The sequence below is a fragment of the Corvus moneduloides genome, chromosome Z (assembly GCF_009650955.1).
Source record: "Corvus moneduloides isolate bCorMon1 chromosome Z, bCorMon1.pri, whole genome shotgun sequence".
NCBI classification, from domain to species: domain Eukaryota; kingdom Metazoa; phylum Chordata; class Aves; order Passeriformes; family Corvidae; genus Corvus; species Corvus moneduloides.
Window position 1 is genome coordinate 65251661 of NC_045511.1, and position 27905 is coordinate 65279565.

A 27905-nucleotide genomic window follows, 5' to 3' on the forward strand; every position below is an offset into this window, starting at 1 on the left:
AAGGCAAATAAAATATCCTATCTATGGCAGAAACCTCTGCTTTCTTTCTGTTGCCCAGGGGGAAAATCTTCCCCACAAGGAAGTCTTGTGTCTAATTTAACGCTCTAGATGCAAGCACTCTCAGCCTCTGGGTTAGTATGAGGTCAAAGGCACAAATGGCACAATTTATGTTCCTCAGTAGACCAGGCCTGGTCCAAGCAGTTACTCTGTTTGTATGTGTTCAAAGGAAGTGATTTTGAACTCTAAGCTAAGGTTTAAGATGAAACTCTGTTCCACAGATATGCAATAAAATTTATGTACCATGAACATGCAGATCAGTCTGTAATAGGCACAAGTTCCGGGGTGTAATGTGTCCTGTAGTTAGAAAGAGTAAATCTTGCACAGTCGTTATGGTTAAGTAGAAATGACCCAGTTTTCAGAAATGCTGAACACCCACTTTTTTTTTGTCAGTTCCCGTAAGATTTCCAGATGCTCCTGACTTTTTAAAATCCCCATACTCTCACTAATGCAACTGGGGCATCGCATACCTACAAGTGAATTCTTTGGCAAACAATCTGGTCTAGAGTTTTTCTTCAAGTTTGTTGTTACTTTAGCCCCCAGTGCTGGCTACTTGCATAGAAATGGCTACTCCTTCTAACAGGATTTTTTGAATCTGTTCTGGAAATCTCCTCGCATTTAGAGTCAGACTCTAAAATGTATTTTAAATGCTTTAGAAAACTGCACTTAAAAAAAAGTCAGATGGCAGATTCCTGGAACAATTTTTTTCCATTTATCTTGCCAGGTTAAAGGAAAATCTTCCACGGCAACATAGCAGCTTTCACCCATCCATTAACAAAAAAACCTTGATTTATTTTTTTCATTGTAGCAGGTGTGATTTCATTTCTCTTATCATAATGTCTATTTCACATACTTTGCTACTCAACAGTCTTTTATTTTTAGTCATTTGGGTTGCTTATAAATATACATTTTTCAATGTCAAGTGAATTATCAGCCTATTAATAACTTTATACAGCCTGAAATGCCAGTCTCTCTCTTTCTGGGATGTGTGTATATTCTCACTTTCTGGGATATGTGTAATCCCTATCTAGATTTTTTGTGTGTGTGTGGTTTTTTTTTTTTTTAAACTCTTGCTAAATAGAAGTACTTTGTACATGAGAAGAGGCATTTCTGGAAGAACATTATGCAGGTGAGGATCTTGTATTTTAATGCTGCTCCATTTGAAATTTAATCTTGAAATTATTTGAATAGTGGTTTAAATATGGCTCTCTGAGACTGCTACAGGTGATTTAGTGGCATTCAAGCTTAGTGGTAAAGACCTCATGAACTTCATATGATATGCCTTTGAAATTAAAGACAGCAGATATTTGACAGAGACTTTTTAAAAAACACACATTTTTATGTGTATTATGTGTGTCTGTAATTTTTCACAGATATGGTGACCAGCAATGTTCATTCCTGTCCGTAGAGGTAAGAACCTACAGGCTTGTGTATACATAGCTCTTAAGTCTTCATGGCAAAATCAAGACCCAGTGAGGCTTTCTTTCATTCTAGTCTTTTCCACACTCAGCCATTTCATAGTACTTCAATATACAAAACCAATGGCAGGTTTGAGCCCACATGTAAACCTTGCAGATGTTTCAGTTGCAGATCTGGCATTTATGGGGATGTGTTGCTGGGGAGTGAAGTAGAACAATTTTTGTCCTTTGGAGTACAAGGAAGAATTGTGAGGATTGTCTAAATCCATTGTTCATATTCTTATTTTTTAAAAGGTATCCGATGACTGTCATTACTACTGAACAGCATTACTTCATCATCATGAGGTATATCAGAGAAAACACCACGTGGCACAATATAGGCACAATCTAGGATTGCAATGTGGTTTTCCTTCTTAGGAATCATGCATGCAATCAACAACTACTTGATTTGTCTTGGAGAAAGGAAGAGTAAAATTGAGTGGCAGCATCCTCTTCAATACCTTTAAGCATGATCCCTGACATTTTGATTAATAGCATGTGTGTAAGAGGATGTGGAACGAAGTGGGATATTTCATCTCTGGGTCAAGGAGCCTCATCAAAGATAATTAACTTTAGATTGTGCCTGCATAGACATATCACAGAGCTGTGTGGCCCTGGGTGTGAATCTAAGACCTTGGTTAGCATTTTCATTCACTCTTTGTTTAGCAAGAAGATTTTTTTTCCTCTTCAATCTCTCACAGTTTCCCTTGGCTGTAGTTCTGAAGATTACTCTTCTCCCATTCAGAATCTGAGCCTGTATTTAAGAGCTGCTTTACATTAACGGTCTTGTATTAAATTATTCTCTGTTGCAACATTCTGATTTATCTATAGATCTGTATTTTTTGAAACCATTGCTTTTTACATCATTCTAATTTATGTATCCATTGGTTTTGACTGTCAAAACATTTTTAATTTTAATTACTGTGTATCATGCTTCTAGGTATAAAACTGTCAGATAAATCTGAGTATCTGCATAAACGTGGGGAATTGCATGTGTTATCACCCAACAATTGCTGGTGGGCAGTTAGCAAACTCGTGTAGAATCTCTGTTCAGCTGCTGCAGAACGGCACTTGTATGATGAACTACTGATTAGTTGTCAAACCGTGTACAGTTATGCCTTTGATTCTGAACAACATAGCAGACTATTCAGATTGCCCAACCCCTCAGCAAAGTAGTGTGCACAGCCAACTTTACTTCAGTCGATCACATATAAAGTGCTCGTTTTGCAGGGCATTTCAGACAATAGATTTGCTCTGGCTTCTAAGAAAAAAAGTGACATCATTTACTATCTTGAGTGGCCAGCATACAGGTGACTCCTTGCCAGTCCTTAGGAGCTGTTTTGTGTTTAGCCTTTTCAATAAGGATAAGCCTATTTCTGAGTACAGGGACTGGAGTCCCTCTTCTCCTGCCCGGGAGAGGAGAAACACTGAAGTGCCTGTGACTCTGTGCTGCTGACTGCACACCAGAACAAGGCACTGTGAATGGTCAGTTATGTCTGCACAAAAGAGGTTTTTCTTCCTGGTGAGGGTCTGGACCAAGGCAAGCAGAGGACTCACAGCAGTGAGGCACAGCCTAGCCCAGGCTCTGAGCTCCAGGAGGAGTGAGGGTCCCCAAGCTGGCAGTGGCACTGCTGGCAGATGGGCTGGAGCTGCATGATGCCCATGAGTGTAGTCACGGTGGTTCATTGACACACAGCATCCCATAGCAGCCCTCCAGTGCTCCTGGAGCCCAGCTCAACAGCAGTCTCTTGAGTCTGCAAGAGCTGTGGTTTCCCCAAGAATGTCAGGACAACCTCGGCCCGTACCAATGTCCTGGTGTGCTTGTTCAGCTGGACTGTGCAGACATGTGAGAAATTACATCCACACTGAGCCCAGAAGAAAAATGATTACGTTTTCCCCTGCTGTTTTCTGCCTGGGAAGCTGCCCCTCTATCAGTTTGTCAAGCAGACTTGGGTAATGGAGCTCCACTACAAGAGACAGGACTTTCCAGACTTCCCTGGACCTATGGACCTAGGGTTGGTTAACTGAAAAATGTTTTCTCCTTTTCTTTTTCCAGTACCACACAACAACTTTCTGTTCATATAAGTTACCAGTAGCTGGTACTCCCTCAAGTAGTTCACTGCTTCAGAGACACAGGGAAAAATCCTTGTGTATTTCCTACACTACCTACTGACTTTGTCTGTCTTTGCTGTCCCTGTTTCTCTTGTGTCCTCTGGTGTTTTTATTTGAAGTTCCACAGAGCTGGGGCTGCATATGTCTGTGTACACAGCACCTGGCACAGTGGAGGAAGCCTGCTTTGTGCTCCTGCGTTACAGATAAAATGTTTTCAACCTATCAAGCATAGATAGGGAAAAATGTAAGGAGCAAGAAGAAACAGGTGCACAGATGTTAGTGGCCACTATCACTCAGCACAGCCAAAGATTGTTGCAATGCTTCTGTGAGTGTTCCTTCAATTAATCTTGCTGCAAGTTAGACACAAAGCAGATCTTTTGGCATAATTCTCTTGCATTTATTCCTTACTTGGCTCATGTCAAGCTTGTGACTCTTTTGTTATTTCTACTCTTAAAGATGTATTGTTTCACTTTTTAATGAATAGCCTCTCTGAGGTAAAGAGGTAATTGCAGTCATCTTTTGATATATCCATCTTTGCTTTTTCATTTCGTGCCTCAGGTGCTCAAATTGGATGAACTTTACTGCCATCTGGAGATATAGTATTTTCATTTCTGTTTGTCATTTTACCTTTGAATTTCATTACAGAGCCTCATTCCTGGGGTTTAAAGAATAAAAGTGTTTTGGTGTTTTACTAACTGTAATGCTGTACTTCTCTTGATAGCGATTAGGTGCTGAAATAAAAGTCACCTCTGGCATCTGATGAGAGTGTTTAAGATTGAACCTAGTGAGTTAATCCACCTACAGCTGGATGTGTGCAGGATTTTGGTGTCAGAGGAGGATGATGCCAGTGCACTGCAATCCTGCTTGTGGTCAGTCCAGGACACAGGGGAATGAACAGATAAACCATGCCTTCCATCTGAAACCTATCAGTATCTGGAATTGTTGGAATTCTAGCCAGTGTCAAAGGTAGAATTTTTGGGTTGGTGTTATTTTCTGCTGCCCTGGTGTTAGCTTTAGTTCCTGGTGTAGCAGTTCCATGCTTGTGTAAGAACATACCATCTGGGACATACACTATTGGTGTGAAAGTCTGTATAAAAGGGATACAATATCTTGTACAAGAACCAGGAAATGTTGTGTCAGACCCTTGAAAAACACTTTATTAGACTGTGGTGGGTTGACTTTGGCTGAATGTCAGGTGCCCACCAAGCTGCTCTATCACTCCCCCTTCTCAGGTGGACAGGAGAGAGAAAACAAGATGTAAACAACTTGTAGGTTGAGATAAGACAGTTTACTAAAGCACACAAGCAAAGGGAAAAAAGTATTCTCTGTTTCCCATCAGCAAGCCATGTCTGGCCACCACCTGGGAAGCAGGGCTTCAGCAAACTCCAGAAGGCAGACATTCCTCCTTGCCTCCCTCTTCCTCTTCCTCCTCCTCCTCCTCCTCCTTCTTTACTTAGCTTTTATATCTGAGCTGATGCTATCTGGTATGCAATATCCCTTTGGTCAGTTTGGGTCAGCTGTCCTACTTGTGTGCCCTCCCAGGATCCTGCACACTCCCAGCCCAACGATGGGCAGCAGAATCTTGGAGAGACAGCATTGGTGCTGTGCAGAGCTGCTCAGCAGTGGCCAAAACACTGCTGTGTCACCAACACCTTTGTAGCTACCAGTGCAAAACACAGCCCTGTGAGGGCTCTTCTGTGGAAAATCTCAGCTAGACCCATTATATAGACTCCCTTGGAACTAAGGACAAAATTATTTCAGTACAGAAACCACAGACTATCAAAGGAATCAAGTTTAAAACAAATGAGATATTTTTTGCTCAGTAGGGATTTGGTGTGTGAAGCTCCTTCCCAAAGGAAACTGTGGATAAAAACCCTTTTTATTCCATCAGAGGAAGATGGTATTAATGTTGAGAAGACAGAAGGTTACTCGGCAAATCACATCTGAAAATAAGTGAAGGATGGGAGAGACTTGGAGACATGGCAGGGGGATATGCTTTTATTGTTCTTATTCTTACCTGGACAACTGCAAATGCCAAGTAGTGGAGATGGGCTGCTGGCTCAATGCACCCTCCTTTTGAGACAACACAGCCCTTTTATGTTGTCCTTTTATAGTGACAAACCTAATGGCGGGAGATAAAGGGTTTGATGCAAAAAGTATCGAAATTACAGGTTGTTTATCATTAGTATTGTTTTACCTTGACACTTACATGTTAATTAATTAATTTTTGAAAACTCCTGCTCAAGTGAAGTAGTAAAAGTAGGATAGTAGTTCTGATACAATTGCACATAAACATTTTTCCTACTTGACATAACGAAGAGCACATTTCATCAATGCACAATAACCTTAAATGAGACATTTGCTCAATGCTGCTTTTCAACAGCAGCCATTCTTACTATCACTCTTAAAATGTTTGCCCCATTGGTTGGAACATCTGTGAAATTCTGTCTCTTTTTCTCAGAGATCCATGCTTCGGTAAGAGAATTATATATATACAGGGCAGAATGAGCGTTATAAAAATGTTTTGCTTTGCTGTAATAAAAGAAATTATAATAAACCTGGTTATGCTCTTTTTGCTTTTAAGAGCTTGAATCTGCAGGGGAAAAAAAAACCGACAAGAACCAAATTTCTTTGGAATACCATCATGGCCAGGATTTTGATTAAAATGACAAGAGCTGTTTTATGGCTAAGTTGCATTTGCAGAGAGAAGAGCAGCACAGGGAGAAGGATGACAAGTTCCTTAAAGCCCATTCCTCCTTCCCCCACCAATCTCACCTGATATTTCATGGCCCAGCCGGTAGCTGGAATTGCAGCACCTGTGATATTTCAGATGTTGTGCACTGAGTTGCAACAAATTGTCTTTGTCAAGGCACTGTATACATGAGGGTGCTTTTCACTCAGTTCCTACTCGTTCATCCTCAGTAACATGTGACCTCAATACTCATTCTGCACACCTCACATGACCCACTTGTGGTCAGTTATCAGGCGACAAAACCCATGTCAACAGGAATTTGGTGAGACTGACTTAGCTTCCAGTTGCTAGTTGTTCAAGGTTTATTGAGTGTTGTGTCTTTAATTAGGGAACTAAGGTGTAAACTGCAGTGTCCTTTGCAATGTCACACCTGTGGGAATAATTTCAAGAGTCAATTGCTGTTGCTGGATGGTAATCAGGAGCCCAAAGGGATTCACATATGAATAGTAAATTAAGGTGCACCATAGTAACAGGAATTTATACCTGGAGCATTAGAGTTCTTAATGACCCCATTAAAAGGAATTAGGTCATTTCTTATTTAAAGGATCAGGAGATACTGCATTTTCTAAAGATACAGAGAATGCACATGAGCAAGACATGAGGGCTTTTCTGTTGTCCATTGGTAAGTGCTGACGTTGAGAATTAGCCTCTGAGGACAAAATATTTCTTACTTTTTTTTAATGACACAATGTCTAAAAGTCCCAGGTGCTGACTGCCTGAAAGAAGGAGTGAAGTTAGGCAAGATTATTTCCTATGTTATTCTGTAACTGGTCTACACAACTGTGTTCCACAGAGAAGAGCTGGTAAGTGAGAAGGTAGGATTTACAGCAAACAGACTAAGGGAATTTCCATTTTCAGGTGTTCTGGCTGAAGAGCCAGATGGGACAGCACTTTCTAAAATTGGTAGAACAGACTTAGTTTTCTCTTGCAGAAACACTGAGGACTGAGAGCTCTTTTGTGGCTCATGCTATCAAAGTGAATAGAAAAAGCTGGAATAATCAATGAAGATAGGTGAATATACTGCATGGACACACTTTCCGATTACAACTCAACATTTTCAAATTCTGATTTGAGCACAAGACACAGTCCTGATATTCCACACATCTCAACTGAGCACTGACATCACCATTTTTGTTCTGAAAGCCATCTCCTTAAAAATTATGAAAACCATTGGTATTTAATCCTGACATAAATGAGAACATGTATTTGCGTAGCTTTGGTAAATATCACTGAATCTGAATGCCAGTTCCCGCTTGTCACTCTTAAGACACACTTTGGGGTTAGTTTCAAAACTCTAATCCAAGCCTTCATCAAATCCAAATCCATGTGCTGGACCACTTAACCCAGCCCAGGGAAAATGTATCTGGAAAGTAAATCTTCTAGGCATGAGTAAAAGCAATTGGATAGCTCATGATAGTTCATGACAAGAGCATCATAAAACTGGTGAAAATAAAAAACACCTACGTCTGTGCAGCTCTTTGCTGCCAGGTTCCCCAGCCAGTAATACTAAGTGTTAGCCACTGCTCTGGTGCCTAGGCTAAGTAGCCCACTTACACATACAGAAGCTTGTCTGTGTGTTGAAAATGGTCAAACCATATTAAACCTCTGAAAAATTAACAGAAAAGAATGCCAGAATGTTCAAATCTTACACAGAATTCTTGGCAATGAAAGAGTTATTCACTTTACAAGAAAGAGGTGCAGAATGTGACATTTTTTGAGAGATGGAAGCTTAAGCCTCCAACCTTCCCTTCTCAATTATAAAGCTAACAGGCTGTACAGATTTTTTTTTCAGAGTCTGTTTAGGCTGCCAGGTTCCCTTCAGAGCAAGGGCAGTCAGCAGTGACTAGAGGCTGTAGCTGGGTCCTTTCTCCAAAGATCTGGGAGATGGGATTTGTAGCACCCAGTCCCCTGAAGAAGGAGAACACCATTGCCATAAGAGAAATCTTGCCTTTGATTACCTGTATTCAAGGCTGACTGTGCCCTTCAGGGGGATAAGTGCAATGAAACATGTATGATTTTTTTCTCTCAAAGACATATGACCAGCTTTCAGTAGAATTTTGTCTTCCCTAAAACTGCTTTTTCTACTCTGAGAAAGGTTAGCACTTGGCAGTATATCGCGAAATAGTAACTTCTGCTCACACATAACAATGTGAGAAAAACCTGTGCTGATAAAGTCTAAAAGCTACAGACATTCCACATTATATATAGTGCCTTACAACTGGAGCACCATCTGATGAGCTGTTATTTTGCTTCTGGTACCTATTATTTTGCATTTAAAAGAAATTCAACAGAACAAGGAAATAAGCCTTATTTTTTTATGAGCTTGTGCCCTATACTTCTGCAATGTATTAACAATAATTAGTTTTCTTTCCCTCTACTCTCTACCCAGCACATCCTTCAGGTTCTCTCTGCATTCCTGGAACACCTACTTCACTCCCTCTATTATCAAAATGAGACTACATGGTTTTAGGTCACCTACATGATGAGACCTGATGGCCAGACAGCCAAAAAAGTAGTGGTTGAAGTTCACTTCTTCTCTGCTATTAGTGTTGAAAATTTTCCTATAGCCACCTTTCAGTTTCCCGCAAGGCTTTTATACACTCAGTTATTTTTGAGAAAGCTGTCTCTATCAAATTTTCTTGAGTCTATCCTTAAAATATCAGAGTGAAGGTGATTGAGAAAGTGATCATTTAGGCTTTTCCTTCAGAAGCCAGGGCTAATAATTTTCATTCCCCTGGTGTTTTTTGAGTAAGGTGTGCCATTAACGATTCCGCAACTGGAGTGAAATGATCCCGGTAATTTATGGTATTTTGGTAAGTCCTGACATCATGGTGTTACCATTTAAGTTATTAATTTCCAGCCTTTTAAACAGATAATCCACTGAAGCCGGTTGTTTATGCTATAAGCTTGTTGACTTCTATGGCAGAGGAGAGGAAGCCTGAATGTTTGAGCCTGGTTATGAGTGTAAATTGCATATTTGGGTGCCTGCACCTGAGAGTTCACAGTTTCTTCTTTCTGACAAGAGTCTCTCCTGATCCGCTTTTTCCCAAGAAGAGACGTTTCTAAATTGTTTTAGTTATCATCCTGCACATAAAATACAGCTATGCTGAACTTACCTTCCAGTATTTGTCTCACCTTCTACTTGCTGATTTTTTCATTTGTATTTCATGTGAGCAGGGCAGAAAATAACCAGATGAGGTTTTGTTCCCATTGTTCTCAGCATGTTTTTCTCTCACCTTTATCTCAAGGAGCATGGACCTGATCTTAATTCTTCATATATTTCTAGAGACTACATCAGCTTCCCTGACAGTGACAGAGGTCAGTGTGTACACAGGTGACAACCCAGCAAACTGACATTACAGTAAGTATATAATGCATCTGCCTACATGAAAAGGTCTAAGAAAATATGACTGAAAGATCATATACCAGATTCCATTAATGAAATTCTGTTCAGTCTAATATCCCCAAAGTGCTTTGACTGCAATTTTTCCCGCAAGCTCATCATCTTATTAATCATGGAATCAGAGAATCATAGTATGGTTTGAGGGACTTTACATACAGCGCAGAATCCCCTGACATGGGCAGGGACACCTTTCACTAGACCTGGTTGCTCAAAGCTCCATCCAACCTGGCCTTGAACACTTCCAGATGTGGGACAGACACTTCCTTGGGCAACCTGTTCCAGTTCCTAACCACCCTCTCAGTGGATTTCATTCTAATATCTAATCTGAACCTACTCTGAGTTTAAAGCCATTTCCCCTCATCCTGTCACTACATGCCCTTGTTAAAAAGTCCCTCTTCAGCTCTCTTGTAACTCCCTGTAGGTACTGGAAGGTGCTATAAAGTCTTCCCACAGTATTCTCTTCTCTAGACTGAACAAACCCAACACTTTCAGCCTTTCTTCCCTGGGGAGGTGCTCCAGCCCTCTGATCATCTTTGTGATCTTCCTCTGGACCAAATCCAGCTAGTCCACATCCTTCTTATTTTGGGGACCTCAGAGCTGGATGCAGCACTGCAGGCGGGGTCTCACCACAGCAGAGCAGAGGGGCAGAATCCCCTCCCTGGCCCTGCTGCCCACGCTGCTTTGGATGCAGCCCAGGACACGTTTGGCTTTCTGGGCTGCCAGTGCACATTGCTGGGTCACAGTGACCTTCTCATGCACCAATATCCCCAGGTCCTTCTTACCAGGAGGGTGCTCAATCCATTCTTTGACCAACCTGTATCCATGTCTGGGATTGCCCTGACCCAGGTACAAGACCTTTCATGTGGCCTTATTGAACTTCCAGAGGTTTGCACAGGTCCACCTCTCCAGGGTGGCCAGGTCCCTCAGGGTGGTATCCCTGCCCTCCAGTGCATCAGCCACACCACACAGACTGGTGTCGTCAGCAAACTTGCAGTGATCAGTTTTGATCCAAATCAACTATTCTGTCAGACTTAACTACGTGTTAAGGGTTTATTAATGGCACATTTCTCCTGCATTCATCCGAACAGATTAAAAAATGTGTTACAATATATCTTCTCGTGAAAAGCACAAGGTTACCTGGCATTGCCAGAAGTGAAGAAGAACAAGCCTGATGAGAGTGAGGAAAGCTGGTGGTGTTTGAGGAGGTCAGCTGCGGAGAGATCGCAGACATGATCCGGTTGCTATGGGCTGTGGATGGGGATGCTCCGGTTGTAACAGACGAGAAAGGGAAACTGCAGAAACTTCACATTTTCAGCTCAGCCATGTGGCCTTGTTTCTCTCCTCCATTTGTCTGTGTCCATTCCCTGACCTTTAGATAGGTTTCAAAAGGATTTTCTGATCCATACCAGCTGCAACAGTCCTGGGAGTGACCACATTCACTATGAGGATAACCACAGCTTGTCCTGGAAAGGGAGAGTTCTAAGTGCAAATCCAGTCACCCCTGTAAGAGAAATGATGGACCATTCTGACTGTCCTCAGGAGACCAGGTAATGTATCCTTGGGTTCACAGTCAACTTTAATTTGCATTACCCAGAGCTATCAAGTCTGAGGTTGCAGCAGGACCCCAGCTTTTCTGGGGTTTTGCTCATGAAGCCACATCACATTTTCCATCCGTGTCTAGTATTATGAAACTCATGAATCTGAAAAATCTTTACTAAGATAAAGATAGATAGTATGAGGAACAAAACTATGTCCTTTTAGTCCTACCATTTAACTCCCAAGTTCTCCTTAACTTTGAAAAGTTAATTAAAACTTAGATTTTGTAAATAAACAGAAAGAAATCCACTGTGTTGACAGGATTCATCCCTGTAAATGCTGCTACCTTAGGGCTACAGCTGAAATTCTTCACCTAAAACTTTACATTGATTTCATTTCTTAGATTTCCCCTCAAGATGAGCACATTTTCATTATGTTCGAACAAGTGATGGTAGAAAAAAATAAAAAGAGTGCTTGCCCAAAACACATGAGCACTTTATTTAGGGACTAGAAAGCTTGTATAGGATTCATTAGGAAAAAACACAGCTTACTTCTATTATTTCATTCTATTAAAGTCCTGCTGAACTCACAACAATTGGCATCAGCACAAAAGCAGCAAACAACTTTTCATATTCTTGTCAATGTAATTTGTATTGGATTTGCACTGCTGGGAATCCAGCAGTGTTTCCACTGCTTCTGATCCAGATTGGCAAAAACCAACCAACCAACCAACCAACCCAACGACCCAATAACATTAGAGCAGATTATTCCACAGTCTCTAGTCTGTCTGAGAAAGAATGATCAGTTCTAAAGACTGCTTCACAGCAGTCATTACCTACACATTAATTCCTTCACATTGGCTTCTCCACATGTTCCTTCTCAGACAAATAATTACTAATAGCAATAATTAAAAGGAAAAAACCTGATTTAAAAAAAAAAAAAAGAAGCAGCAAAGAAGGGACCAAATGCAGGCACTGGGTTTTTTTCTGTGCTAACAATGCAACTCAGTTCTTCAAGTATTCATGAGACACTTGTAGTCACAGACATAAGCTGGTATTACACAGTCTCTGTCTACAACAGTCTCAATGTTCAAATGAGCCTTGATCATTCTCATTATGCATGTATTTTCTGTTTGCTGTGATCTACAAGCAAACATCAAAAGGGCCGGTAGCATACTGCTTAAGGATTTCAGTGAAGCATTAAAAAGCAGAGCAGCCGAACATATAAATCATTTATTTTGAAGTGCAAACTACCAGAATCTTCTTTCTTTTTTTTTCCCTGTTCCATCCTTTTAAGGTAGCTTAGTCTGCTTGGTAATTACCTCCTCTGTGAAGTTCACACAACTTCCATGTTAGCAGCAAAGCAGCACAGATGGTCTGGTTGGAGGGGACTCTTTGCCAATTGACTACTAATTGTAAGCAAAAAGATACAGACAGCAGTTAATAAGGATTATCTGAAGAGACATTTAAGAATGTTAAGTATATCAGCACAATATGCAGGGAAAATCTTATTTATAACATAATTTCAGTAATAATATAATTTTGGATCTGATGTACATTATTACATTTGTTTTTATTCATGAAATAGTAACTTTTTAGCTTAGAAGATCTGCTGCCACTTTTGTGGTTGTCTTTTCAGTGAAGAAAAGGTGTTAACAAATGGTACCACAGAGCATCAGCTGAGATTTGACTTTAGAACTTTTCAAATTTTAGGAAAATTAGGAATTTTCAAGACCCAATCATCAAGGTGTTTTATTATAAACTCATTAATCAGGAAGAACACATTTGCCATGAGTAGAGAATTTCGTTGTACTTCTCCAGGATTTTCACTAGAACTCAGCCTTCATTACCTGGAGCATGATGGTAAAGTGCATTTTCAGACACTGTAATGCCATTACCAGAAATACCATAGCCCTTTCCAAAGAATATACCTCCAGAAGATATACTAAGAATGGAGGGACTTGGTAGATGGTGAACTGTGTGTTTATGCCTATGTCATCCAAGACACACTGTAGTAGGTAGACCATCAAAATTGGCTGTGAAAACAAGTGCCTTCACCTCTGAGATTCTGGCCAAAGTAAAGTTAATCTTGTGATCAAATATTTTCTTTCATTAAACTTGCTTTTTCTATACTTTCTTCTCCTTAAAACACTGTCTGAGGGTACAAAAATGAAGGATCTGTGCTGAGAATACTAAAAAGAAAGGACATGTAACTATTATGCTCATTTGAGAGGTTATCTGTACCATCTTTTCCTGTTAGCTGTGCCCTCCAGGTAAGGTGTCTAGCACAGTAAGTGCCAACGCAATTGGTTCTTATCTTTTTATTCAGTTCGTTACTGAAGGATGACAGTCCATCAAAACAGTTCTTTGATTCTGTTAATCATAAAATATCCTGAACTGGAAGAAACCCACAAGAATCAATAAGTCCAGCTCCTGACCCTGCACAGGACACTCCAAGAATCACACCAGGTGCCTGAGAGCATTGCCCAAATGTTTCTTGAACTCTGCAAGGCTGGTGCTGTGACCACTTCCCTGGGGAGCCTCTTCCAATGCTCAGCCACCCTCTGGGTGAAAAACCTTTCCCTAATATCCTACCTAAACCTTCCCTGACACAGCTTTGGGCTATTCCCATGGGTCTTACCACTGGTCACCCGAGAGAAGAGATCAGTGCCTGCCCCTGCTCTTCCCTCACAAGGAAGTTTTAGACTGCAGTGAGGTCTGTCCTCAGGCTGCTCCAGGCTGAACAGACCAAGAGCCCTCAGCTGCTCCTCCTACGGCTTCCCCTCCAGACCCTTCACCATCCTCGTGGCCCTCCTTTGGACACTCTCCAATAGCTTTGTATCTCTCTTATCCTGTGGCACCCAAAACTGCCCCAGCACTGGAGGTGAGGCTGCCCCAGAGCAGAGCAGAGCGGGACAATCCCCTCCCTTGCCCGGCTGGTGATGCTGTGCCTGATGCCCCCAGGACACAGGTGGCCCTCCTGGCTGCCAGGCACTGCTGACTCAAGTTCAACTTGCCATCGACCAGGACTCTGAGATCCCTTTCTGTGGCACTGCTTTCCAGCATCTCATTTCCCAGTCTGTCTGCACATCCAGGGTTGCCCCATCCCCAGGGCAGAATCCGGCACTTGTCCTTGTTACAGTTCATTCAGTTGGTGATTGCTCAGCCCTCTAATTTGTCAAGGTCTCTCTGAAGGGCTTCTCTGCCTCCAAGGGAGTCCACAGCTCCCCCAAATTTGGTATAATTCTGTATCTCTCCATTGCACTACCCATGACACATCAAGAATAACCAGATTCACTGGGCAGCGAGCATCCGCTCAGGACAGGGCCAAACAGTCGGACCCATTTAAGGTATTTCTAGTTGTTCCATGAATACATTAAAAACAAAATTTCTTTAAAGTACTTCAGAAAAAGTTCCAGAATATCCTGGAAAAGTAACAATTTCTTACAGAATTTACTTTTAAATAAAACCTTCTGTATACACTCATACAATCTTTCAGTAACAGCAAAACTGTTTCCTAACAAGGTGGCCTGTACTCTTCATGAGTAACATGGCCACTGGAAAGATAAATAAGTAAAATCTTTTTCCCAAAAGAGTGATATCATGTGCTCCCCAGGGAAAGGATTTATTTCTGTACACTTAAACATCTAACTCCAAAGTGGCAACAGTTTTGCAAGAAGAGATTTTTATTTATCTTGCTGTTTAATTATAGCTGTGTGAGAATTATCGTGGACTCTAATTAGGCACCTGTTCTCTCTCCAGTCACAAGGAAAGAAGTTTCAATTAGAGTAAAACATATCAAATTATTAAAGCACTTTTTCCTTTTCACTTTTGGTTTTTCTATAGATAATGGGAGGAAAATTGGCTTGAGTGTTCAGACATTCATACCAGACTCCGGTCAGTTTTTATGTAATAAAATAACAAGGCTGAATTCTGTTCTCAGTTAAATTATGTAAATGAAGACTGGTATTAAGTCCATTAGCAGATTTGATGTTCATCAGTTTCAGTAATGGGGACCTCCTTTTGGTCCTTTTACACTCATAGGTCTGGGATAGTAATGCTATTTCTTCCTTCTCCAAAATACCTCAATAAGCATTTTCAAGTGGAAATATTTTTTCAGAAACAGGTATCTTAAATCACCATGAATGTTGCAAGTGGTCTAGGTGTAAAGTAGCTAGGGGATCAGCTGCCACTCTTGTGTATAAGGCAACATGTCTTCCACCCTTTACCAGCATTTAATCCTCACCAACTGAATTTGTGGTTGCAGGTTGTTATTGGGTCGAATAATTCCATGTGATGCATACAAAGGTTTATGGGGCTGGGTCCACACAGATTTTGTGTGGATAAAGACCAGAAGCCTGGAGACTGAATTCCCCTTGTTGTAGCTGAGAGCTAACTAACTTTCAAGGGAAGGTGAAAACCTTAAAAACTAGACTTACAGCCTAATTTGGGGAATTTATTGTACATTTGTGGCTGTGTATTGTTGTTCTACCTAAATAAGACTTAGGAAAGCAGGAAGGTGGGTTATATTCTACTTTTGACAGCATGTGCTCCTGAGAAATACATACACCTGAAGAGTCCAGAGCCACACATGCCTGTTCCCCATGGAGCACAGAGGTGCCACCCTGCTGCAAGGCAAGACCAGCCTGACAAGCCAAACATCTGCTGAGCTATTCCCTCTCCTTCTTGGCCCCTCCCTTGCCAGTGCACATCTGGACAAGCTCAAAGAGCTGACCCTCTGCTCTTCCCCTCTCCTTCAATGGCTGATGCAAGAGCATTACAAAAGGTGGTCCCAAGCTTTCCTGCTCAGGACAGCCAAGGTTCTGCCCTGGGGGAGGTAAATGAACCCAAGAGAGAACTCCCTGGCATCTTTTCTTGGCAGCAGGGTCAGGCTGACAGCCCCAGCAGCAGCCTGTTGCCTCTGCTTCACCAGCAGGCACGCTTCCAGCTCTTGGCACAGCCCAAAGTCTCATTCCACTCCCTGTGATCGGATGCTGCTGACATGTAGTGTTACCCAAGGGATGGAGGGGAGAGAAGCAAAGCAAGGGAAGAAAGCAATCCCTAAAACCCGGGTGAGCTGCGCACCTCTAGGAGGAACTTACTTACTACTTTCCACCTCTCCTGGCTCCTTCCCCTGAGCTGGGGCAAGCCCAGGCCTGTTGTTGAAAGGGATTTTGTCATAATGTAACACTAGCTTACTAACACCTGTTTGCATTTTCATAGAGACTAGCATAGGAAGGAAATGTTATTCTAAATCAGCACACACATGCTCCTATCTCAGGTTGCATCCTTCCTGGGGGTAGGGAAGCACTCAGATGTTTTTCATCTGAATTATTTTGCACAGTGTGGTCTACCCTACCTTTCCCATCCATTACTGCCACCATTCCTTTTGGGACAATAATGGAAAGGCTGTCCTAAGGACTTCATAACTAATATTTCCATGTCTGAAGATGGAAGATATTATTATTGGTATTAAAGCTTACACAGCAGCCATTTAAATAAGACTGGAATTTTATTTTCTGTGACCGTGTTCAATACTACTGTAAGAGACTTACTCTGTTATGAGGACCTTATACTCTACACACGCCTGAACAGAATATGCTTTGGGAAATGGAGGCACAAAGCAGAACTTCCATGTGTCCCTAGTCCTAAGGATAAAATACAGATACGCAATTCAGCCAGCAGTAAAATAGATCCTTCTGGGACAAATTTTGTGCTAAAGAAGCTCCTACAATATGGTAGATAGAGGCAAAAATGTATGCAAACATGTTCTTGAACCAGCATGAAGTTTTGGTCAGTATGAATTTTTAGTAGAGACAAAACTAGCCCTGGACTGTAAATGGACAATAGAATGCGGCCAGCAGGCAAAGGGGCTGTTTGGTTTCTCTTACAGTAAGAGAACAATCAATACTGCTGTACAACAGAATCCTGCTACTCTTGCACAGAGCAAGCAGTGGCATCACTCAAAAAAAGCCATGAGTGTCATCAGTCACGTGCACCTGGCTTTCTTTCTGCCCCAGCACACACAGTCATCGAGCAGGGCAATAATCTTTCTCCGAAGCAAAACCACTCCTATTTGTGCTCAGGCCAGAGGTGAAGACAGGGTGTAGTATTTGGGTGGAATGGGCTCTGACCTGAGCCTCTGCCCCAGAATGAAATAGTCTTGGTCGCTGAATGTTCTTTTTTCCAGCACTGTATGTCAGTGAGCCTTCTGGATTATGTCTCAGAAAATGAACCAAAGACCTCACTCATATCAGATCTCACAGCTTGTTTCCAGATTTAAGGAGGTTTGAATAAGTTTGCATAAGCAAGTCAAACTGGCTTGTCTCTGAGGGATGATTTGGCACTTAACTGAGAGGATAATAAAATCATTAACTGGTAGGGCAAAAGTAAAAAAGAGAATTGATCTGTGACACTAAATACGGATCTTACTGAAAAATTCTGAATTGTTTTATCCACTGATAATGTACTAAAGATCGTTCATATAACACGTATGTGGAGGGATGTAATTGCAGAGGACTCTTCTGAATTACACCTCAGTCCGTGTAGTGATCTAGCAAATCACTTAAAGTATGTCACTGTCCCACATAATCTACATCATGTTTTGAATCAGTAAAGGCTGCACAAATTCAATGTAGATGCAGAGATCCACTGTGCTTCATCAATTAAACCAGTACAACAAGTAAAAAAAATGTAGAGGAAATGCATTATTTCACTATACTGTGACATATTATTTAGAGCATTAAAAAAAGCCAGGGAGGTCATCTGATTATCCATATGAAGTTGAAAACACTTCTAGAAAAGTAAACAAGGACTTTTTTTGCCTCAGAGAGCAGATGGTGCAATGCAGTGTCAGATAATGTGCTAAGATCAAAACAGGATCTCTTCCAACAGAGACAAAAAGTAGATAATGGTCTAAAGTACAAAAAGCCAGCACAAAACCAGAAGTAGTTTGAAGTAACAATAGTTTGATATCAAGTCAGAGGAAGTTGAACAGACATGAGTACAAAGCATTTTTATTTGATTTGAAAATTAAACTAATTCAAAATTAGTGCTATGTTTGCTAATAAATTAAAGATGAAACTTGCATTTTACTCAGTTACATTGATAAAAATACAACGTGGTCAGATTTTTGGACTCTTACAGTAAAGTATCCGGACAGATGCTGGAAAAGACCAAGAATTGAAGTCCAGATAAAGTAGTTTACCTTTGCCAATGAGACCGTAAGGTAGTACATGATCTTATGAAAACATCAGCAACATAATCCTGCTCCTTTCTGGCATTTAGGCTTCTTAATTATACATATAAACACAGAATTAGAATTTTTTTCCAGCCCAGTTAAAAAAATTTCAGGTGGCAGATGCTAGCTTAGACAGTTTCAGTCAGCCCCACATATAAAGATTACGATCCAAAACTTCTCCACTCATCATTTTGCTAGCATTGACCATGGAGTTTTTAATTACAGTTTTTTCCAAACTCACTGATATTCTATACTGAATCTTAGGAATTGCCTTCCACATATGGTTTCAGCTGAAGAGAACTGCAGCACCAGATCTTGATTTGCTGTGAGATCACCTGCTTCTAAAATAAGATTTTCCATAAAAAATATGTCAATTTGGTGGCTTTAGAGTCAAAGCATGGGCTGTACAGCTCTGTAAAACCAGCCGCAATCAACGCAGCCCCTTTCAAAGGCGTGCCATGGCCTATCATTTGAGGCAATGCTGAGTATCATGCCACAGAAGACCTGGACTTTCCACCCAACTTCAGACACTTATGGACCCGATGTTTAGATGGTAACATGTATAAGACAAGTAAGCTCCTCCACAGTCATGTAGCTGAGCTGAGATCTTGATCCCCTCAGAGAAGAGCTGCCCTTCCAGGGCCTTTATACACTCCTGCTTTTGTTAACACAGAGCATGAAGCAGCTGGGATACAGTCAAGTGCCTCCTTGTAAGGAGACAGTCCATTCAGTGCCATTACTCATTTCCTTTTTCAGAGAACCGAAAGGTCTTAGTGCGCAGAGGTGTGGGCCAGCGAGGACTGGAGAAGAGAATCAGCTCAGGGAAGAAAGCAAGAAAACTAAAACATGAGATGTCATTGCAGTTTACTGCTTCCTCAGGTGGGGAAGCAAAGGGGCAGAACACTGATCTCTGTGGGGGCCAGTGACAGGACCCAAGGGAATGGCCTGAAGTTGTGTCAGGGGAGGTTTAGGTTGGATATTAGAAAAAGGTTCTTCACCCAGAGGGTGGCTTAGCACTGGAAGAGGCTCTCCAGGGCAGTGGTCACAGTACCGGCCTGAGAGAGTTTGAGAAGCATTTGGACAATGCTCTCAGGCACATGGTGTGATTCTTGGGAATGTTGCTGTGCAGGACCAGAGATTGGACTTAATGATTCTTGTGGGTCTCTTCCAACTCAGAATATTCTGTGATACAATGGAATGATGAATTTTCATGCTGTCGTAATGGTTAGCAGAGGTAGAGGAAACAAAAGGAAAGGTGGTATACACTTATCTTGGCTACTCATCTAGTCCTTACTGTAATCACTTCAGAAATGCTCTCCTGGACTCCTGGACACCAGAAATGGACTCCAGACATGCAGGAGAGGCACCCTCCTCTGCAGACCAGAGAGAGCAGAATGGGAGACAGAGGCGTAGCTGGCTGGAGACGGTGAGCCTGAGGATATGGACTGCTCTTGAAGCAGGGGAATGTGCTCCAAGTTGTTGGAAACCTTTTTGATGTGTGCCTGAGAGAGTTCTCTTGGCAGCACCATTTGTGGATATGCAAGGAGCTAAGCCTGTCACATCAGCTCCTAGTGAACCACAGGCTCCTCCAGAGACATTAGATTCATCTTTTTGCAAGGAGTATATAGTCCATCCCCTGCAGAAGCACTGTCTCAGGGGACATGACACTTCTATCTCAAGCTACCCAGTCTCTGGACCTTGCAAGCTTTCACTGGGGTGATTTCAGTGAAGCAAGTCTTAGGTGAGATTATCACAGGTGGTCCAGACCCACAAAATGCAGAACACCCCTCTCCAGAACATCCAGGGCCTGAGGCTTGAGGATGAGAAATTTGTTTCATGTGCTAATATTGTACAACACAGGCAAAAGAAGAAATTACTGTAATGAGCTACCAGAAATGGTCTTAATGTCTTGTGGGTAGATGAAGATATTTGCCAGCCTTTGTCACTGCCAGGGGATGACACAGAATCACTGCTGGAATTTGCTCAGGATGCATTCATGATCTCTTTTTCTTTCACTGTCATTACCCAGATGGGCCTAACAGTGCTGTTAGGGACTTCCGCAAACACGTGTCTTCAGGGAATCCACACCTGTAATGTATTCCTCTCAGTGGCTTCAAAAATAGCATTCTGATATTTGAGGAAAAATGAGGAAAAATCCATAGAAATCAGCAACAAATTGGTAATAGTGACCAGCCTCTTTAACTCCTGATAATACTACTAATACATAATAGTGTATTCCTGGGTAAAGCAAAAAGAATTGTGAATAAGGCAAATACAGCTCAGGGCACACAGCAAACACTGGCCTGCTGTGCTTACAGAGACTGTTAAGTAGTAGCTCCTGAATTTTTAAGATACAGTTCTCGGTTTCACTCCAAAGATCTGGCTGAGCTCAAATGCAAAACACAGTTTGGTGGTCCTTTGGAAGACTGAATAGCAATAATCCACCATGGCATTTACACAGTGCTTATCTCTTTGCTGTTTTACACACATTATTCAATCAGTTCTTGTGTCTCTCCAGGGAATTAAAATATGCCTTTCAGGAATGAGGAAACTGAGGAAGAGGAGCTAAACGCCTTCATATGGTTCACAGAGATTTGGTCACAGCAGAAGTTGTTGGATTCAGGAGGCTTCACCACCCCCATCTCCACTCACACCACAAGCCCACAGCTTCCCCTCTTGGTGTGACTGCAATACAAATGATTCCTTCTCTTATGTGCTTGCCAAGACCTGGGGCAGCAGCATCATATTCTCAAGTATGCCAGTGGATGTGGTCATTCCACTGTCAAGGTAATTTATAGTATGTACGAAAGCTTCTTCTGAGAGTGTTGGTAAGATATATAGACATAATAAAGGCCTAATAAAGACTAAGCCACACTAATAAAATGCAAAGGTTGTCATTTAGAATGGAAAATCCTATGATTTAAAAGCAGTGGCCAAATATTGGATCATTTTATGTATTGTTAATAAATCAGAACAAGCAAGGCACAGAACATCTGGTGTAAAAGTTAAAGCTCTTATCAAAGTCCCCCAGGTAGGGACTCCAGGTTTTCTGTGATGGATAAACCCCTATGCCTATGTGAGAGCCTCCTCCATGTGTACTGGTGGCATCACGTGCAGTCTGCCTGTGCTGACTTGCCTCAGGGGTGACTTTTGTGGAGAAGGTCCCATTACCTGTTGCTGCCACCCTTCTTTTGGGTCCATTTGCTCAGGCGTCTGTAGTCTAGTCAGGTGCAAAGAGGCTCTGCAAACAGGATAGGCTCTACTTTACAAGTACACAGCAAGTGTTTCCTGTCTGGCACACACAAAACATGGCTATGATGTGATGAGCTACAGACCCCCTCTTGTAAGGAATCCAAGGAGCCTTTGTTGCCCTCTGGGTAACATGTAGGAGAGTGTACCACTCCTAGAGCAAACCCTTGACATTAAAACCCAGTGTCTTTTCCACCAGCCCCATGAGTACCAAGTACACCCAATAACCTGGCAACGAGCTTCGACTTTCTTTCCACTAGAAGCTTATTTCTCTTCATGTCAGTATCTTTCCTCTTATGTACTTGGGATTGCTTGACCACCTACCTATAATTTTACCTTTTTTAAGCTTATTTCTTATTTTCTACAGACATTTACACAGCTTTTTGTCAGGCCAGCAGCTTTACCAGCACCCTTGGCTGAGGTTATGCAGCCAGTAGGAAGTAAAGTTGAGCCTTGAATCCATTGAGCATGAGCAGCCAAGCCCTGGAGGTGGGGGAGGGTAACACAGAGGAAGGTGCAGTGCCCTCTGTGGCACTATCACACTTACCCATCTATTTTATACCTTGTTGGATGATGTTTATCCTCACGCTTTAGACACTCTTAAACACTTAATGTAAAACTGTGCACACATTGACTCCAAGGCATCACAACTGAGGCCTGAGGTTATTAGAAGGGTAAATAGAAACTTAAAACATCTGAGCAACTGTGTAATATATTCCTTTACAGCCCGTAGTCCTCTGCAGACTCAATGTAAGAAGGAATAGAGATGGGGTTTGTGTCTTACGATCACAGGCCATTCCTCAATACCTGTATCCGTGCTTACCAATGCCCCTCCCCTGTGCAATAGTGCTGAATGCAATGTTACCGTTCATGCGAGCAAGTCCTGGCTTATGTAACTGCAACCTTTGGTGTTCCACCCATCACAGTCTGTTCCCTGAGGCACTAACATTTAATCCATGATCTTGAATCACATCGTCTTCTGATCAGCATAAAAAGCTCTTTATGCGGAAACACTAGCATTCCCATTTCCATCTAGGTGCTTCCTCTAGCCCTTGGAGAGCTAGGATATGCTGGTGACTATGACAATGGTCTCCAGCGGGGGTTTGTAATGCAGCTATTCCCCAGGGAATGGAGTGCCTTGTGTGTGATCTTTCAGCCCTAAAACTGTTTAAGCTTTTCAAATAAGGGAACACTTAAAAGCCATAGTTTCACAATAATGGAAGAAATTTACCAAAAGATCAAATAGCAAACACATTGTTAAGATGACATTTAATGATGAAAATTTTCCTTGGCTTCTGCAGTGCCGCCACTTGCCTGTGATTCTGACTAATCAGTACCTGTAATGTCCTGGAGAGTTTTAGATCTGTATCTTTTCTGCTTTTGTGCCTATTGATGACTACAGGAGCCACCTCTGACAATTATTTTAGGCAATCTTTTTTTCCCAGTGAAACACCTTCTCCTCATCCCTCCCTATCTTGCAATTTAACAGACCCTTAACCTCTAATGACCAGCTCTAGGGGTTCTATATGCTAAGAAGGAGCTTGGGTAATTTTTTTTATCTTCTTTCCATTAATGCCTTTTAATTAATGTTTCTATTGAATATCTGAACTAGAGCACTGACAGCTCCAAGCTTTAAACAGTATTTTCAATTTACCAAGTCTTTTAAGGGACAGTGCTAAAGCTTTACAAGTCATATGTTCAAGAAGTTATTAACCAGATAATAACCATATGTTTTGCTAGCCTGAAAATCAGTTCACTAACAGCACCACAGAAAGAGTAATCACAGTCTCTCAGCATCATAGAAAGTCTTACCATGATCTTGTGGTCTAAATGAATGATAGAACTGGAAAGTGTGTTAGCTTGTTTGGCTACTGCTTCTTTATCCCCGCTGCAGCTTCATATCCCCAAAGGAGCATAGTAACACTAATACGGCCAATATTCATTAATGTAAATGCCGTACTATTAATTTTCATAATTTTCAACTAAATTGCAGCTGCCTTCATGACCTGACATGTTTCCCCAAAGCAGCATTTCAACAGCCACTAGAGAGGCTGGTGTATCCCCTGAAGTTCCAATTTAATGCCTTCAAACCACAGGCTTAGCTGTTCAAGTTTCATAGTTCAAAGTTTCTTTTACTTGGTTATGAAACTCTCCAGAATTCCCTCCAGCCAGTTAATAAATGATAGAATATACTTGTTTTCTTCCTGGCCAAATTGAAACAGAGAGGTTACAGAGCAGCACAACCACAACACACAGAATGAGGAACCAAACAACACTAACAGTACAGGAATCTTTAGTCACTTTACATCCATGAAAAGTTCTCACTAGACTAATTTTGCCTACATTAAGCTGGTTGTGTAGAGAGTTTATGTGTTTGTGTGAGAGAGAAAGCAAACGGATCTGAGCTAAAGAATCAGGAAGGGGTTTAGCTCTTGCAGCACAGCCAGCAACTGCAACCCTTCAGCAGGCAGGGAGTACAGAGGGTGAGTGCTGAGTATTAACACCGACACTCCAACGCTTGTGTGACACTCCTTTGTCTCCCAGCACCATAAAGTGCTTCGCCAAAGTAAGCACAATAGTGGAGTACCTGCAGAGAAAGATGACACTTTGCCTTTGGGGAAGGGCAGTAACACCCTGGCACATATGCCTGCCTCTCTCGACAAGCTGTTGTGCCATCAACCTAAAAGTCTCAAAACAAAAGGGTTTTTTTCTTGTCTAACCTGCTTTCCTCCCGAAGAGCAAGCCTCATTTCAGAAACAGGCACTTCACAAAAGCTCATCTGAGGTGCTTTCATACCAATGTTAGGCTCTGTCCCCTCTAGTGGCTGGATCCTATATCAGAGTGTGTACCTGGGTCTGAGCTTGAGGAGCTGTTCAAGCAAAAATACTTGCAGGTCTGCAGGTACAAGATCCAGATCCAGCTAGCAGAAGATGCGGGGGGAGCAGTAACATGAAGAACACAGCATATTTTTGCAACCCCTGCAAGGTGAAGGTGAAGATGAAATCTCGATGCTGAATGCAAAGACAGAAAAGTGAGTGAGAAAAATAAGGCAGGGCAGTACTGTGGCAAGGGAATGGCTTTCATGAAGCTGCTTTGAACAAACTGTAGGCAATTAAACATTTGTAATACATTTGGTTATATCCTTTTAGAACTGCAGCTTAGACAAATTATGAAGGAGACAATGTATAAGAGTTTCAGTGTCTGTCTCTTCTGCTAAGCTTTTTGACTTTAAAATAGCTAAGTCTGCAAGTTTGAAAAAATCCAAGTTACAGTACAATAGAATTCCATTTTTACTAAAAATGAGGACTTTGTCACCTCCTGCCACTTCATCTATCTGTTCTCTGTTATGACAGCCCAGCTCTTCCATAAGTCCTTAACTCGTATGGAGAGCTGCCTCTGACAGATGATCAGGCTGAAGGTCTGGCAGACATCCGGAAGCACAGGAGCTCATAACAGTTGTGGATGGCACAAACTGACAAGGTGGCAAATAACCTTTGGTATAGTGGCACACATACATAAAATACATAAATTCATAATCCATACAAATAATATAAATGAGGTTTATGTATACACATAAAAACTCATGTGAATGTTTGTTTAGGCAACATGGAGATTGGATTGTTTGGAGAATTTGAACTATTTATGTGAAATGGGATTCAATGTGATAATTTAGTACAAGGCCATGGCCATGAAAAGAAGTCCTGAAAGTCATGCCTACCAATGCCCAGGCTGCAGTGTGGGTGGCAGTGTGATAAGTAGGAGTCTCAGCTCAACAGGAATTAATCTGTCCATGTAGAGACAAAGCAGATTATTATAGTTCTTGAATGGATAAAAAAGAGAAGTGGGCAACAGCTGAAAGTGTGAATTTCACTCTGAGCATAACTCGATGAGCTGGATACTGGGCATCTGGACAGTTCTGAAGGTCACACACTCAACACTCAGGCATGCACACACACACACAAACTTCAGAAATGGAAAGGGTACAGAAAAGAGCCATATAGTGATCTGATGGGGTGGAAGAAGTATCTTATAGCAAGGATTTAGCAATCTCTTCTTAAAGTTTTTAATGGTTTTAAGTTACAGAGACACAGAAAATTTGAGAAAAAGCTTAATTGTAGTCTTCTGATACCTCTATGGAAATAAAACTCTGAGTTTTCAAAAGCCTTTTTACTTCAGCAGAGAAAGACACAGAAGGACCCAGTGTCTAGTTAAAGGATGAAGCCAGAAATGTTAGAATTATATGGATAACTCATTTTTTGCTGATTTTAGCTGCTGGAGAAAACGATCAAAACAATTAAAGCTCTTTGTATTTGCTAACATTACTTTGGGTTTTTCAGTCCATCAACATTTTTTTTCACTTTTTTCTTTCCAGTTCTCTTCCCTCATGCACTGGAGAGAACTGAGCAAGCAACTGGGTGGGGGCTTGGCTGCTGGGATCAACCCACCTGACACTGCCACAGGAGCTGATAGAATATAATTGTAGGGACTGCTTTGGCACTGGTATGCTGGCCACCTGAGCCCTTGGAAAGACACTCACAGAATCATAGAATCATTTAGATTGGACGAGCCCTCTCAGACCAAGTTCAACTGTTAACCTAGCACTGCCAAGTCTGCCTCTCAGCCATGTCCCTAAGTGCCATGTCTCCACATCTTTTAAATACCTCCATGGATGGTGACTTTAGTTGGGGCAGCCTGTCCCACTGCTTGAGAAAAACCAAGTCATAAGGAGGTGCTAAAACTGTCATTGCCACTTGACCCAAGCCCAGACTCTAGCTCCAGGTCAGATCCACGCCGGAGCAGAGAAGCAGACTGGGCAATCCCTGTCATCTTCTATCTATCTCTAAACAAGGTATCCATCTACTTTAATGGTAAAAACACAGCCCTAGGAAACGTCAACTATATTCTTACAGCCCCCTTGAAACAATCAATTAATAGGAGTGGCTAATCCTGATTCTATCAGGATTGTGGATAGAACTCTTAGGAAGTTTGGACAACTTTTCTTCAAGCTATGTAGTGAATAGATGCACTTTTAAAAAAAAAAACTATTTTCTGCCAATAAAGCCTAAGCAAGTTAACCTCCTATAGGACAGTTCTCACCCACTTGAGGGCCGATGGGGTCATACTCATTTCTGTCCAGCCAAGTCCAACCTTGGACACTCAGTGGTAGCAAACAAGAGGAGAGCAGACTTTCCATCAGTGCCCAGTGACAAGAGAAGGGACAATGAATACAAACTGAAACACAGGAGGTTCCCTCTGAACATCAAGAAACATATTTTTAATGTGAGGTTTACCAAGCACTGGCACAGGGTTGTCCAGGCATCTTGTGGAGTCTTCCTCCTTGGAGATATTAGAAAGCCACTTGTACGGGGTCCTGGGTAACTGGTGGTAGAGAGCTCTGCTTGAGCTCAGAGGGGTTAGACCAGGTAACCCCCAAAAGGTTTACCAACCTCAGCCACTGTCATTCTGTGATCTTCAAGAGCAACTGGTGCCCAGAGGGACTTATGAATGTCACAGTTAGGTCTAAAGCTGCTAATTCTCCACCTCCTATCTGGGATGCGCTTAATGATGGCAGCCAAAACTACAGCCTGGGAATATAGTAAAGCTATGCATGGTCTATTTTCCTGGACTTGGCTTTATCGGCAAATAAACAGCCAAAACAGGATTGATCATATCCTGCTTTTTCTTATTTTCAGGGGACTTCACCTCCCTTTAACCCTACTGCAGGTCTCCCATGTGCAGGACAAACTCCATGAAAGCTGCAGAGTGACAGCCTACCAGCACTTGCTAGCAACTCCACCTGACAGCATGTAAGCACAAGATATTGAAAACAGAGTGACACAAGGGAGTAATGCTGCATCTCAGCATAGGCTCCCAGGCACTGCCCTCTCAAACAAAGGTAGTTGTGAAAACCACGGGTTTTTGGGATAAACTCTTTGGAGATGCTTATTAAACAGAACAGAATAAAACAGATGTTGCTCTTAGTCCAACTTTTATTATGTTTACATAATGCTAAGTCAGATGTGCTTGTTAATCACTTTCAATAGCATTAACTTTTTAAACATTGTATATAAAAAATAAAATAATTTATTGAAATAAAAGG

The 27905-nt window shown here is 41.7% G+C and overlaps 1 long non-coding RNA gene across 2 annotated transcripts; it reads left to right on the forward strand.

Annotated features, from left to right (window-relative positions):
* LOC116438447 lies at positions 1-27905 on the forward strand. Of its 2 annotated transcripts, none has more exons than XR_004237744.1 (6): positions 1-9739; positions 10870-11328; positions 19865-19982; positions 21075-21343; positions 25159-25285; positions 27499-27905. It is a non-coding gene; the product is annotated as an uncharacterized LOC116438447 (long non-coding RNA). The 2 variants fall into 2 exon arrangements; XR_004237745.1 differs by having other exon boundaries at positions 11157-11328.